General features: G+C 40.0%; 1 pseudogene; it reads right to left on the reverse strand.

Annotated features, from left to right (window-relative positions):
- Positions 1 to 1,252: 1,252 nt before the first annotated feature.
- LOC103205959 lies at positions 1,253 to 4,420 on the reverse strand (annotated as a pseudogene).
- Positions 4,421 to 8,437: the final 4,017 nt, after the last annotated feature.

Here is an 8,437-nt window from a genome sequence, read left to right on the forward strand (position 1 = left end):
CAAACTCTGCCTTCAAATTCAGCTTTCCATATTTTCCCCATCTTCACTTTTATAAAACTCTTTGACTTTCTTCATTAGTATTTTAAAATTCCTGGCTTGGTCTTTTTGAAATGAAAGAATAGAGCAGTGTAGTTTCACAGAAACTTAAATATAAATGTTTCATGTTTTATTGGCATCATTAATAAAATCATATGTGAAATTTAGAACTTAAATTAGACATAAACATTTGTCAAAGAAGAAAGAAGAGAAAGAAAAGGAGAAAAAATAGACAAGATCATCCTGAGGACAATTAGACAGGAAAGACCAAGAAAGAGGACAGTAGAAGAGAGGGGAGAGACCCCGATGCACATTAGAGGTGAGCTTTGTATAGCATGGTAGGCTACATCAAGAACAGTTGTAGGGCTCCTTTTCCCCAACTTGAGTATATTGTTGTTGTTGTTATATGCCATTGAGTCAAACCGATTCATAGAGACCCCTTCTTGGGTTTCCGAGGCAGTATCACTACGAAAGTAAATTGCCCACCCTTCCTTGAGTATGCAACAGTAAAATTTTTCTTTCTGATAATTAACTATAGGTTTTCATTCTTCTGGATATTAAGTGCATGGTAAAAGGGTTACATCTTAACACCTTTAAAATGGAAAACTAAATTCTCTTTGATTTTGGTGTCATTATAAATCTATAAAATGATACCTTGTTGCTTACCCACTATGTGTTAATCATCTCTCAGTCACTGGGAGCTACAAAGAAGTGCAACCCTGGCCCTCAACCAGCTCACTTGTGAAAACATTAAACATCAATGATTAAATAACAAATAAAATGCACACCAGTGAGGGTCACTTGAGATGAAATAGGAAAGATAAATCAAAGGGGGCTCCATGGAGGAGGACATACGACAGCACTGTGGGGAGCATTAGAATTGGATATGGAGAAAAAAGGAAACTGGACAGTCAAGGTGGGCCTAGTCAAATAGTGACCCTGGCTGCAGTAGAGAACCTGGTGTGTTTGGCCAAAAACTTAGATTTTATACTGTAGACAATGGAGAGGATTTAGGAAACAAAGTTGCTGGTCTTTCCATAGAATGTCTTTGATGTCTTTTGATTCTTTCAATATTCTATCAAGGAAAACTTGAGAATCCTCACTGCTATCTGAATTAACTGTTTATGTCATTTCTAGAACTGCTCATAATCTATACTTTTCTCTTTTATTCTTTTCTTTAAAATTAATTTGCTTTATTTTTCTTGGTTAAAAACCACTATGTGATGGCCACAACAGAAGCCTGGGTCCTCTCTGCACTGAGACTCTGGTGTGGATCTTTAGATGATCAGTGAATTCCTGGTAGGGATACTTGGGGAACACAGCCTCTTTCCACAGGTGAGAGTGAAATAGGTATAGGTCTTGGAGATAGCATCAAAGTGCCTTGGCAAAATTGGGCAAGGTGGCAGTGCAGCCCCTGGCCCAGATGTAGCAGTTATCAACACCGGCCAACAGCAGCAGCTTCTTGGGCATGGGGACCGAGACTATGCCAGTGCCTCTGGCTGCAGGGAGGAGGTGCACCAGTGCAAAGCCCCACCTTGCAGGAAACAACGTGAGGTTGCAGATCTTCCCCAGCAGCCTTACCGCACTTGCTCGATGAAGAGTTTGGCCAGGCTGATGGCCTCACAGATGGCAGTGGTTCCCTCCTTGAAGCACTTAACGCCCAGGCCGACGTGGCCACTGTAGTCCTTGATGGCGATGAATGTCTTGAACCTGGTCCACTGGTGGGTGAACATCTGCTTCTGAACAAGCATGATTTTCAAAACCTCATCCTTGAGGGACATACCCAGGAAAAAGTCTGTGATCTCAGACTCATAAATGGGCAAGGAGAAGAGATAGATCTCCTCCTGAGACTTGGTCTTCATGCCCTTACCAGATGGCCCAGCTTCATGGCGAGGAGCCACTCCTTGTCCTCAGCTTTGCCACTGGGAGCTCTGCTACCACAGCTGCGACCCTGCCCCTCCAGTTGCACCCGCGTTGTCTGCTGTTTGTGTTTTCCCAGAGAAGTTATCCTTTTTTTTTTTTTTTAATTGTTCATTTTTATTACTAGAATGTAAATTCGAGGAGGACTGATACTGTCTGCTGTGGTTTCATTCAATAAACATTTGTATAAAGAATCATGAGCAAATTAATTCATACAGGGATGATTTCTGAGTCTCTCTGCACCCTAGACCCCCATATCTGATTTCCTGCTAGATGGTTTTATATGAATGTCACATGAACATCTCAGATTCACCATATCCTAAACCAAATTAAATGAAAACACAAGCCACAGACTAGGAGAAAATGTTTGCCAAACATATGTCCAACAATGGACTAATATCTAGAATACATAAAGAACCCTTACAGCTAAGTAATAAGACAACTCAATTTAAAGAATGAGCAGAAGATTTGCAGCCATTTCACCAAGAAGTGGGAAAATAAGGAAAAGATGCTCAACATTATTGGTCTTAATGGAAATGAAAATTAAAAACACAGTAAGATATCACTATAGGTGTAGTGGTTGAGGCATTTGGCTGCTAATCAAAAGGTTAGCCTACTAATGGCTAACCCACTAGTGGCTCCATGGAAGAGAGGAGTCAGTCTGCTTCTGTAAAGATTTACAGCCTTGGAAACCCAATGAGGGTCACTATGAGTCAGAATCAACTAAATGGCAATGAGTTTGGTTTGGTATACACCCACTGGAATGGCTGAAATTAAAAAGCTTGATTATACCAACTGTTGGCAAGGATGTGAATCAATTGGAACTCACATACACTGCTGGTGAGAATGTAAAATGCTAAAATAAATTTGGGAAACTGTTTGGCACTTTCTTTAAAAGTTAAACATACACCTGATATACAACCCAGCTATTCTACACCTGGTAGAATTTATACAAGCTGTAAATGAAAGTATGCCCAAGGGAAATGAAAGCACATATCCACACAAAGTCTTGTACTCAATATTAACAGAAACTTTATTTGTGTTAACCTAAATCTGGAAATAACCCATATGTCCATCAATAGGTTATCTCCCTCTCCTCCCTCATCTAATGGAAAATTAGCTAACTCACTGTCCTCGAATCAAACCCAACTCATAGTGACCCCTCCTTGGGTTTCCGAGGTGGTTATAACTACAGAAGTAGATTGCCCAACATTCCTTCAGAGGAGTGGCTGGTGAGTTTGAACTGCCAGCCTTCTGGTTAGCAGTCAAATGTCTCACGCACTATGCTAGTGATAAAAGGAAATGAATTATTGATAAACACAGCAACATGGGTGAATCTCAAACTTATTATGCTAAATGAAAGAAACCAAACAAGAAGAAGTTAATGCTACTCCTTGGAGAGAACAATTATGGGAGAAAGAAGGGCTGTTTATGCACAGGGAGAGAGCTCAGGGGTCAGGAGTGCATGGAGGGATGGACACAGGGAAGAGGTCACTGTCGGGAGGAAGTGGGAGGGGAGCTGTTGCATTGGGGTAAATTGTGGTCAACGTCATGAGACAAAGTGTATGTGAACTGCTGTATGGAAAGTGAATTTGCTCTGTAAATTTTCACCCAAATCACAATAATAATAATAATAAGCAGATGGAGATGGAATCCTGGTGCTCCAGTTACTATTTTCTTGATGGACATTGGTCAGAAAAAAAAAAAAAAAAAGTTAATGCTATATTATTCCATTTGTATAGAATTCTATACAGTCCAAAGTAATGTAGTGACAGAAGGCAGAGCAGCGGTTCTGTGGATGGGGGAGGATGGAAGGATGTATTACAAAGGAATACCAGCTTTTGAGCACGACGGGAATGTTCATTATGTTGATTGTGGTGATGGTTTCATGGTTATGCACATATGTCAAGACTCATCAAGTTTTACATTTTAAATATGCATAGTTCATTGTCTATTGATTATGCCCCAATAAAGGTGTAAGTAAAACCTAAATTATTTATCCCTCCTTTAAAATTCTGTTTTCCTTTTATATTCCTTCTCTGGTGAATACCAACATCCTTTGTCTGGTCAGAACCCTAGAGTCATCTCTAACTCTTTTATCTCCCTCTCCTCCCTCATCAATTCAGTAACTATGTCCTGTTTCATTGAGCAATTTTGTACAGAAAAATTTATTCTATTAAATTATGAAAAATTTCTCCTCACCCTAAAGCATTCCAAGAGCTACCCTTGGAATCCCAAATATATGAGTTTCAAGGAAGCTAGAGGTGCAGGTTTAAAGCTAACAGTTATCTCAGTAGCCCTATGACTTACGCTTGGGAATTTCTCCTGAATGACAGTTATGATGATCCAATAAGCCACAGTTATGAATTCTTTGAACATAGAAATGCATCCTGTATGCTGCCAACTCATTAGGAAACATAAGAACTTCAATTTTAAGGTAGCCTTGTTTATATAGAGAAGCCATTATCCCTGGTGGAATATTGAATTAAAGTTGCAGTGTTTCCCTGACTCATCATTTGGAAAGGAAAAAATAATTAAAATCAATCTTGATGGGAACACATGCTTATTGGGGAGGGAGCAAAGTAGATAAATTGCCCCCAAGAGGAAAGAATGAAGACATGGGAAAACCAGTAATCCAGGAATATAGTAAGTAGACATATACAGAAAACCTTAAAAGGAAAACAAATGAAGGGAGAAAATAGACCAAATCATTGAAACCAATCCAGTATGACAAGGAGAAAATGCAGTAAATAAAGTAGAAGAAAAAATGCAGGCAATGTGATGTATAGTTTGATTGCTTCGCTTTATGTGAAGATTCCCAGCCAAAAATCAAATGCAGGCAATCATGATTTACATACTGTACATAAAACTAATTAAAATACATTTTGTTGTTGTTATGTGCTGTCGAGTAGGACCCAACTCACAGCGACCCCTCCTTGAGTTTCCAAGGTGGTATCACTATGGAAGTAGATTGCCCAACTTTTCTTCCTAGGAGTGGCTGGTGGGTTTGAATCACCAGCCTTCTGGTTAGCAGTCAAGTGCCTTAGGCACTACACTACCAGAGCTCCTAATTAAAATATATACTGTCTTCAAATAAATGTTCATTATATTTTACTTAAAATCAATAATGCTGCTTGATAGAGACCTCTGAAATATTGTATCCAAATGCTTTTTGAGGGAGCTCTGGTAGCATAGTGGCTAAGACACTTGCCTGCTAACCAGATGGCTGGCGGTTCAAACCCACCAGCCACTCCTCGGAAGGAAGGTTGGGAATCCTACTTCCGTAGTGATACTGCCTCAGAAACCCAAGGAGGGGTCGCTATGAGGCAGGTTTGACTCGATGGCACATAACAACAACAACAACAACAACAACAACAACATGCTTTTTGAAAGCAAGAAACAAAGACTATCCTTTGTTTGACATATGTAGAACAGATATTAGTGTATTACTCATTTAACTTTCCACTTTATTTTATTTGTAGTGCATTTTCAAATACTGTCCTTAATGTACCTCTTACATGGTGATAGGGAAATACAATCTGTTTGAGAATTAATTATAAGAAATTAGAGGGAGTGCATTATGTGGAGTAGTGCCTATTTTTAGCTTTTCAACTCTAAAACTATGCATGATATTTAAAAAAGAAAATCAAATACATTTCTCTTGGATGCCTTCCTCTGCTCCTGCCTTCCATGCAATCATTTTGGCCATAGCTCTGCTCTCAGTGTGTCTTTACATGACAGCTTTCCTATTTTCAAGCATCACCTACTTCCACTGTCTCTCTGGATCCCTGTAGGCATATTGTGGTCCAGCCTTTCCCTCCTGGGCCCTGTAGGTATGTTGTATGTGGGAAACAGGTTGGGAAGGATGGCAATTGTAGACTTGTCTACCAGTAACTCACTGCCATTGATTCGGATCTGACTCAAAAATAACGACCCCTCCTCGGGTTTCCAAGGCAGTATCACTACGGAAGTAGATTGCCCAACCTTCCTCCCGAGGGGTGGCTGTTGGGTTTGAACCCCCAGCCTTCTGGTTAGTAGTCAAATGCTTTAGGTGAATGAAAATATGCCTTCATTTCCCTTATGCACTGGGAATCTCTCTGATGGAAAACATGTGTGTGAGTGTGTGTGTGCACCCTCTGTCAAGCTGTGAGGACAGCCAAACTCATTGTGAATCTATGTGTCATCTCCACCACATTCTAGAGTCTGGAGGTGGATTTAAGTTCAATACTCAAATTTAACCAGAAAGCATCCCTTTGAAATCTAAGTGAAACACACCTATCTCCCCACCCTCCCTTTCTCCATTTATCAAGATTATCTTGAAATTTTCAGTTGTATCTATTTATGTATCCTGTTTCTGTATTCTATCATTTTGAAGTTTCCCCTAATCACCAGGCAACAGCTGTTGCTTGAATAGTCCCTTCTAGCAAGATGATTTTGTGACATTAATGATCCTGTGACCTTTAGGAATAAGGAATACATAAACACCAACTGTTTCCATTAGAAACAATGTTTCCTTCCACTATAAAGAAGATATAATATGCACATATTGAGTGTAGACTATGGAAAGCCCATTCTAAATTTATAGAGAAACTGCATTTGTGGTTAGAATATCTGAAGTTACCAGTTGAATTTATCCCTAAAATCCTTTATGACTGCAGTGGTGGGCCACTGCACTACCAGCATGCTTTTTGAACATGTATTGCAAAATGAACAGCCTATTGTACAATGGAAGTGACATATCTGGGATCAGGCTCAAGAAGGTCCAGAGAGAAAAAGTAAGCTACAGAAACAGGAGATTCAGACACTCCCATGACATCCAATGACTCTGTTACCTGATTCTTTCACAGCTTACACCTATGGCATCATAGGGAGGTCCTTATGACCAGCTGATGGGGAAGCAAAAAGCCTGAACTTAGTTCATAGTTGACTATAAGAGGGTAGAAGCTGGAAGTGGAGTGCTTCTGCTCTATAGCTGCTTCAGGATGTCTTTGAAAGACAGTGGCAAGAAGAAATGGCCTGATGAATAGTTTCAGATGATGAGCTTCATGATCCATTTTGTGTGAAAAGAGAAGTGACCCAGGATAAGGGTATCCATGGACTCATGAGCAGTGGCAAATGGCTTAGATGGTTGATCGCGACTTGGAAGGAGTAAGATTGAAATATCAGGTATAAGCGGGTCTAGGGAAGAGACGTGTAGATGGACCTATATGAATAGGTGCAAAATGTGAAATATCTCCTTCCGTATAACAAAGTACACCCAAAACAAAATAAGAGGCAATGAACAAGGTGGAGAATATATATGCAAATCAGTATGCCAAAAGCCCTTGGAAAATCCTGTCTTACAGCCAACACTGTCAGAAATTTGCCATCTTACAGTTCTTCCTTCCCCTTGGAGGAGATGGAACACTGACAGTAGCATTCTACAGACCCCTTATACAAAGCCCTCAACATCTCATCCCTGGGGATAACTCACACAAGATGCAAGCAGGAAACGACTGTTGTTGTATGCCATGAAGTCAATTCTGACTCATAGTGATTATATGTCAGAGTAGAACTGCCCCTGTAGGGTTTTGTAGGCTGTAATCTTTATAGGAGCTGATCACCAGGGCTTTTCTCCCAGAAAAGCTAGTGGGTTCTAACAGCTGACCTTCCAATTAGCAGCTGAGCACTTAGCCACTGTGCCACCAGGGCTTCTTAGGAAAGGTTCCACCAATTATGAACTCATTACCATCAAGTTGACTCTGACTCATAGAGACCCTACAGTGCAGAGCAGAAGTGTTTTATTGAATTTCCAAGGCTGTAATTCTTTATGGCAGAAGACTGCCACATCTTTCTCCCATGGAGTGGCTGGTGGGTTTGAACTGCCTATCTTTCAGTTAGCAGCCAAGAGCTTCTTAGTCTTTAGTTAGAAAAATGGTGTATGGTCATTTTTTAAAATAGGGTTTCTATTATTAGAGAACAGAAAAAGCCCACTTTGCAGGGCCACTGATAAGAAAAGAACCATCACAAGTGGATTTCATCTTTGTCAATCATTCTAGCTTATAAGAAAGGACTCAGAATACCCCCGCTTGTTCATGAAAAGTCATGCAAGGTCATGTCCATAGAATGACAAGCTTTTCTTTCAGTCTACTTCTCCTAAGATGGAGTGAGGAAACTGTATTTTTCAATATCAGAAGCTGAAAAATAAGTGTAGCTAATAGTTGATTATGTACTAATATTATGTTGGCTGGAAAACAAAAGAGAATTATTTAAAAAAAATCTTTGGTTTGCTTTTTGTTCCCTGTTTTAATTTATAGTTCACTGCTTTATAAAAGAACCAAGTCATTTGGGCCTAGCATAGAAAAGAGCATCATCCTTCCTCTTGCTAAGTATTCCTAAAATATCTGTGTTGTTGTTGTTATGTGCCGTCGAGTCGGCCCCGACTCATAGCGACCCCTCCTTGGGTTTCCGAGGCAGTTATCACTACGGAAGTAGGATTGCC

The sequence above is a fragment of the Orycteropus afer genome, unplaced genomic scaffold, assembly GCF_000298275.1.
Source record: "Orycteropus afer afer isolate SDZICR_OR568_19922 unplaced genomic scaffold, OryAfe1.0 scaffold00011, whole genome shotgun sequence".
Classification (NCBI taxonomy): Eukaryota; Metazoa; Chordata; class Mammalia; order Tubulidentata; family Orycteropodidae; genus Orycteropus; species Orycteropus afer.